This window comes from Scyliorhinus canicula, chromosome 5, assembly GCF_902713615.1.
Source record: "Scyliorhinus canicula chromosome 5, sScyCan1.1, whole genome shotgun sequence".
NCBI lineage: Eukaryota > Metazoa > Chordata > Chondrichthyes > Carcharhiniformes > Scyliorhinidae > Scyliorhinus > Scyliorhinus canicula.
The window spans coordinates 84,068,095-84,077,457 of NC_052150.1; the positions used below are offsets into that span (position 1 = coordinate 84,068,095).

General features: G+C 45.9%; 1 protein-coding gene across 1 annotated transcript in view; it reads right to left on the reverse strand.

Annotated features, from left to right (window-relative positions):
• The window catches only part of LOC119965619 (zinc finger CW-type PWWP domain protein 2-like), a 205,696-nt gene extending 203,869 nt beyond the window's left edge, over window positions 1-1,827 (reverse strand). The window contains exon 1 of the mRNA XM_038796405.1: window positions 1,810-1,827. The gene's annotated coding sequence lies outside the window, so the exon portion shown is untranslated. The remainder of the gene's footprint in view (window positions 1-1,809) is intronic.
• Window positions 1,828-9,363: the final 7,536 nt, after the last annotated feature.

The following is a 9,363-nucleotide window of genomic DNA, read 5'->3' on the forward strand; positions in this document are numbered from 1 at the left end:
TTGAATAAAGCGGTTCTATTTGTTACTTTCCACTCAGATAGAACCTTGGCAGAATATAGGGAATTTTGTAAAATCCTTCTACCTCATTAACCACCTCTTACATAGTCCTAGGATTACGTCCATCTGGACTTATCACTGCAGCTCCATCAGTTTGTTCAGTATTGCTTCCCTGGTGATTGTAATTTCATCAAGTTCCTCTCTCCCTTCCATTACCCAATTTGCAGCTATTACTGGAATGTTTTATGCATCCTCTATTGTGAAGACAAATGCTAAATATTTGTTCAATTCATCCACTATTTCCTTATTATCTCTTATTAACTCCCCATTCTCACTCTCCAGTGACCAACACTCACTTTACTTCTCTTTTCCTTTTTAAATACTTGTAGAAACTCTTGCTATCTGTTTTAACATTTCTAGCTAGCTTCCTCTGAGAATTAGTGTACCTGAATAAGTTTCCCTGGGCCTGGAACATGGAATAGGCTGCACACCAAGTTATTACACTGCATTAGTTTTGAATGAGCTCTTTGTGGTAACAGGGGGAGTTAAAAGGGTAATGCAGTGGATGTAGCATACAACGACTTCCAAAAGGAGTTTGAAAAAATGTCACATGCCAAGAAATAGGAACTGACCTGACTTCCAAGTGGAGGTTGGGAATGACAAATCCCGACGAGATGCCTCGAAGCATCTACACATGCGCAAATCAAGAGCACTCTGCACATGCATCGTTCAGTATTGAGAGATTTTCAGGCTGAGGACAAAGTGCCCAGTGTGCCTGCCCGAGAACAAAACTGCACAAAACCTGGTCACAGGGCACATGACTTGGGTGGCATAAAGAGAGGAGTCCTGAGACAGAGGAAAATGAGAGGTTTCAGAGAGGTAAAGGGAACTCAGAAAACAAACCCAGGTGGAGACAGAAAGGTTTCAGAGAGGTAAAGGGAACTCAGAAAACAAACCCAGGTGGAGACAGAAAGTTATTGGTTCCATGCTGGAGAGAGTCAGGGCTCAGAAGCAGCTCTGAGAACCATTTATAGCTTTGGAGGTTATGGCGAACCTTTAGAAAACACAGGTTCAGCTTCAACTTGAGTATTGTTTCCAGTTCTGGGCACCACACTTTACGAAGGATGCAAGGGCTTTAGTGCAGAAAAGATTCACAAAAATGGTTCAAGGGTTGAGAATGACTTCATTACGTGGTCAGATTTGAGATGTTGGGTTTGTTCTCCTTAAAGAGGTTGAGAGATGTGATAGAAGTGTTCAAAATTATGAGGCGTCTAGGCAGGGTAGTTAGGGAGAAGGGAGAAAATGTACCCTCCAGAGGCTAGAACAAGGAGCCATTGATTGAAGGTGAATGTCAAACGAATCAAGGGCAACATAAGGAAAAACCTTTTTCATTCAGCCAGTGGTTAGGATCCGAAATGAACTGCCCGACAGTGTGGTTGCAATTTTTTTTTAAATGCAGAGCTATGGGAAAAAGATGGGTGGGGAGGGGGGGGGGGGTGGGGAGGGGAGGGGGGGGGGGGGGGTGGGGAGGGGAGGGGGGGGGGGGGTGGGGAGGGGAGGGGGGGGGGGGTGGGGAGGGGAGGGGGGGGGTGGGGAGGGGGGGGGTGGGGAGGGGGGGGTGGGGGGGGTGGGGAGGGGGGGGGTGGGGAGGGGGGGGGGCGGGGGAACTATCTGAGTTGCTCATGACTCTGCAGGACACCATGAGATGAATCGTTCCTGCTGTACTCTAACCATTCTGTGATGTTAAGGCAGGATCAGTTGGAAACAGTGACCTTCCCGGCTGAATGGACTCAAAATCTCGTCTGAACTTACCCTTCCAGAGCCTCCCGCTTGGGCGGAGCTGGCGCTCCAGGGTCGTTCCGTTATCCCCGTCCCGCGAGCTCCCGCCAGAATCCAAGCAGGACGCCCCACCGGCACGCGGAGGGAGACCTCGCGCATGCGTCGGGCGGGCGGGCGGGCGCGTGCCCAAGGTTCGCGCGCACCTCTGCCGCGCTGTTTGACAATGTACGTCATTAGCTACTCTTGCAAAACTTTCAACTTGCTTCATAATCTTAGCCAATTAAGGTGAGGGTGGGAAAGCCGGTCAATACCAATTGAAATTCGGCCCTCAACCTAAATTGGCTGCATTGTCAGTGGCCATGCCCTCGCTGCAAATGGATTATAGAATTAACCTGCGATTTTTAATATTATTGCACAAGCAAGAGCGATAAGTTTAAGTCATAGGCAGTAACCATTCAACATGTAATTATAAAGTATCTCCTAACAAAATATTTTCCTTTTCATTGATTTTCAGGCCAATGCACTCCTTATCCGGTGAGCAAAAGTACTGCCGATCTGGATTCCCCAGTATCTTGGCTTTGAGACTGTTAAACATGGACCCACACATGCCAGGAAGATACATTGAGAATTTGGACACGACTGTCCATCCATTAATTTCCAATAAATAATCTTGACAGGGAATAACACTGCATTCCAGCGTCACAAACTCTTTAAATGATAAGTCTATGTGGAAACGTTCTGTGCCAGATCCTAACTCCAGGATTGTCAATTGCTCACCTGTAACAATCATACCCTGCAGATAAGGAGCTGGGAACTGTGCCAGGAGGTCTGCAACCCCTCAGATGGCATGGTATGTGTACTGTCCTGCTCTAATTCTTGCCACTATATTAGCGTTAGAATTGCCAGCTCTTAATCTTAAATTCAATAGAATGCATTACGTGCCAAATTGAATCGAATGCTGATTTCAAGCTTTAGTTCACAAAGTATTGTTGTCGACAGGAAAGTGGATAATCCTTTAATTATGAAAATAATAAACACAAGCACACTGCAGTTTGCAATTATAAACAGACAGCATGATTGCAGAACAACCCTAAAAGCTGAGTCTTCCAGTCAAGTGTCTTTTACCAGCCTATTGTACAACTCCTTCAATTATTATAATTGATGATATTTTCAAACCACTTAAATATTTGGTAGGAATAATTTTAGGATGTATTTTGACATTCTTGGGCATCATTGAATTGTAAGATGGGTCTTTGGATCATAGGCAATGGGATCACATGTTAGTTCTATGAATGATATTATTTAAATTTTATTTTCCACATCTGCCACAAGGGTCTTTTTAGCTATGACTGGTAATTTGTACCAAACCCTTGCTCATTCAGAGGTGACTTTCATCCCAAATGTGAACCTCGATCTCAAAGATGGAAATGTTTTTATCACTGATCTACCTCCTCTCAAATTAAGGCTATTAGGAATTTTTTAAAAAGGTCAAAGCCAAGCAGGGCTCGTGAATGGGAGGCCCATCAGTGTGCATTGACAGCAAATTTTGTAGCTAATCTGCTTCTCTTAAAGGCAGCCTGCCTTTCTTAAAGTGAGCTGCAGTCATTTGAAGGAAGCTGTTGTTGACTGTCTGTACAGACAGTGGCTGCAAGTAGGAGCTGCACAAATTGAACTCTAGAGCAGATATGTTCGAGGCCTCCAGAGATTGGAGGCCTTAGGGGTGGAGGTCAACAAGAGGAGAGCTACCATGTTTCTAGGGATGACCAGAAGAGTGTCAAGAATTATCCTCTGAAAAGAATGGGAGCAAAAGACTAGGGAGGTTAATGTTTGGAATCTTATCTCGAAAGACCTAGGAGCATTGTTGGAAGGAGTACCATGACCTTGAATAGGTGGTCAAGGTCAGTAAATACACCTTCAGATGACATTTCCTACCCAACCCTCCATCAACCACAAATGCTGCTCAATGCACCATACTTCCATCACCCAATCTTCAGCCCTCTGTGGTACTGAAAACAGACACGTTGGCCAGGAACAGAAACTGCCACATGAGGCCCTGGCTGGAATCAACACTGGCCGTCTGCAAGAGCACTCAAGTCAACACGAACTAGTTATCGCTAAATGTATGTTGTGATTACCCACTCACGTTTACACAAAAGAACGAGACCATGCTATGAATATGTAACAAATTTCAGACACAGGTGATCAGCTTTGCAGCAGGTCGAATATAAACAAAAAAAGCCATTCGACTCCATAATGAGCTGATAATAATAATCTTTCGGCTTACATTGACACTGCAGTGAAGTTACTATGAAAATCCCCTAGTTGCTACACTCCTGTGCCTATTCAGTATACTGAGGGAGAATTCGGAATGTCCCATTCACCGAACAAGCACATCTTTCAGGACTTGGGGGAGGAAACCGGAGCACCCAGAGGAAACACACGCAGACACGGGGAGAGTCTGCAGACTCCACACAGACAGGGACCCAAGCCAGGAATCGAACCTGGGACTCTGACGTTGTGAAGGAACAGTGCTAACCACTGTGCTACTGTGTCACCCACGGCTGATGGCTGGTCAGACGAGGGTGTTTCAGAGGACAATGGTTCTTGATGGAATCCCCCTGGATGAACAGGAGTATCCTGGTTTTCCCATTAATGAGTTGGGGTCTGGATGGAACTGGAATGATGGCCAGTTATCAACATATACCTATGACTCAATGCTAGCAGACCGGTATAAAGGAAGGAACATTTGGAACAGATCTTTAACAATAACCTGGGGGTCCCCCAGGCACAACCATCACAAGAAGAAGAGATCCTGGGTTTTGAAGCCCAGAGAAGACATCCACATCTAGTGATTGTAACCTGGCCAACCTCCTTCACTGAGTGTGGGTAAAACTTAGAACTCAACTGTGAGTCTAATTCATACTTTGTTGAGTGAGAGAATTGTGAAAAAAATGTAATTAAGCCTTTGTCCATTGTTCATCTTGCAAGTAAGGGCACTTGGGTAAAACTTTTAAACACACTGGTTGAAGTATCTGAATTGGACAGATACAACAACTCCCTAGCACTCCGGATTCAGTTCTAACATCCAGCCACCCCACATCACCCGTACATACCTTTCAATGATGCCAACCTCAGATTCACCTCTTGCTGCCTCCACATACCTCCAGGCACATCACCCAAACAGTGCTGCACACTTTCTCTTTCAGGGAGCAAAGCAGATGGGCAAGAATGGATATGCCTGTCAACTTTCTCTCTTCTAAGGAGAACGGCCCTAGTCTAGGCTGTTAATATAATTCAAAATAAGCAGGCACCCTAATACCGATCTAAAAGCTTTCTCACCAACAAGATTAAAGTGACTGGATTATTGGTGATTGCCATATCCAGACTGTCCAGGAAAGACTGGAGGTGCTGTTTTCCCAGGATGGCAGTAGGATACCCTTCTATCTAGCCATGGTGACCTTGATGGAGGTTGCAGTGGAGGTTAGCACCCATCGGGCCCAGCCCCAGCACAGAAACATCCAGCAGTGTTGGAAAAGGATCAGCCGTGCTCTGCCAGGGTAAGTGTACCATCTAAACACTGCAAACTGACATTCGTAAGGGCATCAGGTGGGCATCAGGTAGCCTAAGTGTGCAAGTGCACAGGGATATTAGACAGGAGTTTGGGTTCCAGCACTCACCAGCAGATGGGGTATCTGCGCTGAATGTATGAAGTTGCTTCATGCTCTCAATCATATATCAGGTGCAGGACAACCTGTTTCTTAATACTCTCTGGGGAAGGGCATGCATGCACCTGGAGTACTCAAGCTCCCATTGGGATGGCTGGCAATTCTTTTGTCTTTCTGCAGGTGAAGAATGAACACAACAAGCGGGAGCTGTCCCAGACCAGAGGAGGAATTCAGGACTTTCAAGTCCTCATCCCTTTCGAGGGGTAGACCTCTGAGATAGTCAGGAAGGAGCAGCAAGATGCCAGCGCTGAACATGATATAGGACTCCTCCAGGAAGCCAGTGAGGATATCTCCAGTCTGCAGTTGTCAGCTGCACCCACAGAGTAAGACATTGCTTTAATTCAGGAGCTTGCTTAATCAATCACTAAATCACACTTTTCTCTATTCCACCTACCAATAAGAGAAGGGGGAGACCAATAAGGGAGACCACACACAGCTTCATGTCCAACCTCACTTCTGAGAAGGATGTCTAAGAAGCCACAGATGATGCACCATCTCAGCACAGGCTGAGGAGGGCACACCTGTACCTGAGCAGGAGACTCTTAGTAAGTCGGGGCCCACTAGGCCTCCAGCTACCGGAGGACACCTATCATCACAATCAATATGGTATAGCAGTCAGCAGACTGCCTCCACCTTAGCTGTGGATCTTAGGGCTGTACCTAGACTTGTTATCGGAAAAGAAGGTAAAGAAACATTAAGGGTAAAAGATCACAGAAGTGTATGATCAATATAAGTGTCATTCACAATTGTAAATATTTGTGTAATTGCTCCATGTTTATGTTTGTTGTATTCTCATTGTGCTGCTATTTGCTGAACTGATTGTGTGCATTTAAGAACATCACACTTCATTCCCAAGCACCTGCAGATAATGTGGGCCTATGCAATCACCATTTATTGTCTCGCATATCCATTGTGGAAGGTATAAGGATGCTGAACTGTGTAGGAGATCTCCTTGGGCACAAATATTGAGGCTGAGGCCTTGTTACAAATCTGGCCATCCACCAGGTATTGATGGCCTGATTGGGATCCCTCTGAGAATGTTTTTTCACCCTCTACGCCACTTCCCTCTGCTGCTCTGGATGTTGCTGTTCCTGGTGCTCAGCCGCCCTGCACCAGTTCCTCCTCAGTTGCACTATGGCACATTGCAGTGATCTATGGCGGCACGGTAGCACAGTGGTTAACACAGTTGCTTTACAGCTCCAGGGTCTCAGGTTCGATTCCCGGCTTGGGTCACTGTCTATGTGGAGTCTGCACGTTCTCCCCGTGTGTGCGTGGGTTTCCTCCGGGTGCTCCAGTTTCCTCCCACAGTCCAAAGACATGCGGGTTAGGTGGATTGACCACGCTAAATTACCCTTATTGTCCAAAAAGGTTAGGTAGGGTTACTGGGGTACGGGGATAGGGTGGAGGTTTGGGCTTAGGTCAGGTGATCTTTCCATGGGCCGGTGCAGACTCGATGGGCCGAATGGCCTCCTTCTGCACTGTAAATTCTATGATCTATCCCTGCAATCATCATAATATTTGAAACTTTCCCTCCTTCATTAGTACCAATATGAACTATGACCTGTGGCTATTCATCTTTCCCCATCAGAGTGTTCTGCTGTCGGACATTGACATCCCTGACCTTGGCATCAGGGAGAAAAATACCATCCTGGATTCATGTCTGTGGTCACAGAAATGCTTGTCTGTTACCCTAATTATAGAATCCCCTATCCTGCCCCCAATTGCACTGTGTTAGCAATGTTGCGTCACAGCGCCAGGGTCCGAGGTCCGATTGGGTCATTGTCTCTGCGGAGTCTGCACGTTCTCCCTTTGCCTTCCTGGGTTTTCTCCGGGTGCTCCGGTTTCCTTCCACAAGTCTCGAAAGATGTGCTATTAGGTGAATTGGACATTCTGAATTCTCCCTCTGTGTACCTGAACAGGTGCCGGAATGTGGCGACTCGGGGCTTTTCACCGTAACTTCATTGCAGTGTTAATGTAAGCCTACCTGTGATAATAAAGATTATTATTATTACATTGGAGAGCAAGATATACTCAGGCAAGTCCTGCACTATCTGCCTGGTCATCCTTGTCTGACTGGCGGTCACCATTCCTCTACCTGGATAACATTAAACTGAGTGGTGACCACATGCAGAAGCCTGCTATCCATGAAATTCTAAATATCATGGATGGACTACAGTGGCTCCAGTTCTCTAAGTTCTAAAAGCCGGATTTCCAGCTGCTCCACTTCAATATGCTTCCCACACATGTGGTTGTCCAGAACATGACAAGGTGGCACAATGTTTAGGATTGCTGCCTCACAGTGGCTTGGACCTGGGTTCGATTCCAACCTTGGGTGACTGTGAAGTTTACATGTTCTCCCCGTGTCTGCATGCGTTTCCTCCGGGTGATCAGTCAAAAGATGTGCAGGTTTCATGGGTTGGCCATTCAAAATTGCCCCTTAGTGAGCAAAAAAGGTGAGATGGGATTATTACGTGTGGTTGCTCTTTCAGAGAGTCAGTGCAGACCCGATGGGCCAAATAGCCTTCTTCTGCACTGCGGGGATTTTATTTAAACTGCTGGAGTTCCCACATGGGCATGTGCGCTCCACTGAGTTGCACTAGCTTGCCTCTATTTATCAGACAATTAACTGACTGAACAAAAACAAACATAAGAGTTAAATAAATAAATACTCACCAGTTACTCACCAGTCAGCTGCTTCTCTGTTTGAAGAAAGTACATACTGGAAATTGAGATTCAATGCTATGGGAAATATTCTGCATTGACCTGCAAACCTTTTTCTGTATAACTTCCTCCTGGTAATGGTGATGAATTTGCCTGAAACATTTTTGCTCTTTATCTCATATTCGATTTGTACTGTATGCTCAATATGCTTAGCCTGTATCAGTCTAGAAGATACCTTTTCAAAAAAAGTAATGTGACAAATACTAAATGATTTTTGAAGAAGTCACTAACTGGATACTTAAAGAATAGCTAATACATGATATTTACCCAGCTCAAGGAAGGCTTCCGAATAAGGTGAGGACAAGCACTTCAAATACACCCTGAAAGCTTACCTTAAGAACTAGACTTCAATGCCTGGGAGCCCCTGGCTCAGAAGAGATCTATTTGGAGGAATAGACATGGAACATAGAACAGTACAGCACAGAACAGGCCCCTTCGGCCCTCGATGTTGTGCCGAGCATTGTCCGAAACCAAGATCAAGCTATCCCACTCCCTGTCATTCTGATGTGCTCCATGTGCCTATCCAATAACCGCTTGAAAGTTCCTGAAGTGTCCAAGTCCACTATCACAGCACGCAGTCCATTCCACACCCTAACCACTCTCTGAGTAAAGAACCTACCTCAGACATCCCTCCTATATCTCCCACCCTGAATCTTATAGTTATGCCCCCTTGTAACAGCTACATCCACCAGAGGAAATAGTCTCTGAACGTCCACCCTATCTATCCCCCTCATCATCTTATAAACATCTATTAAGTCGCCTCTCATCCTCCTCCGCTCCAAAGAGAAAAGCCCCATCTCCCTCAACCTTTCCTCATAAGACCTATCCTGCAAACCAGGCAGCATCCTGGTAAATCTCCTTTGCACCCTTTCCAATGCTTCCACATCCTTCCTATAATAAGGTGACCAGAACTGCACACAATACTCCAAATGTGGTCTCACCAGGGTCATGTATAGTTGCAGCATAACCCCGTGGCTCTTAAACTCAAGCCCCCTGTTAATAAACGCTAACACACTATAAGCCTTTTTCATGGCTCTATCCACTTGAGTGGCAACCTTCACAGATTTGTGGACATGAACCCCAAGATCTCTCTGTTCCTCCACATTCCTCAGAACCTTGCCATTGACCCTGTAATCCATTC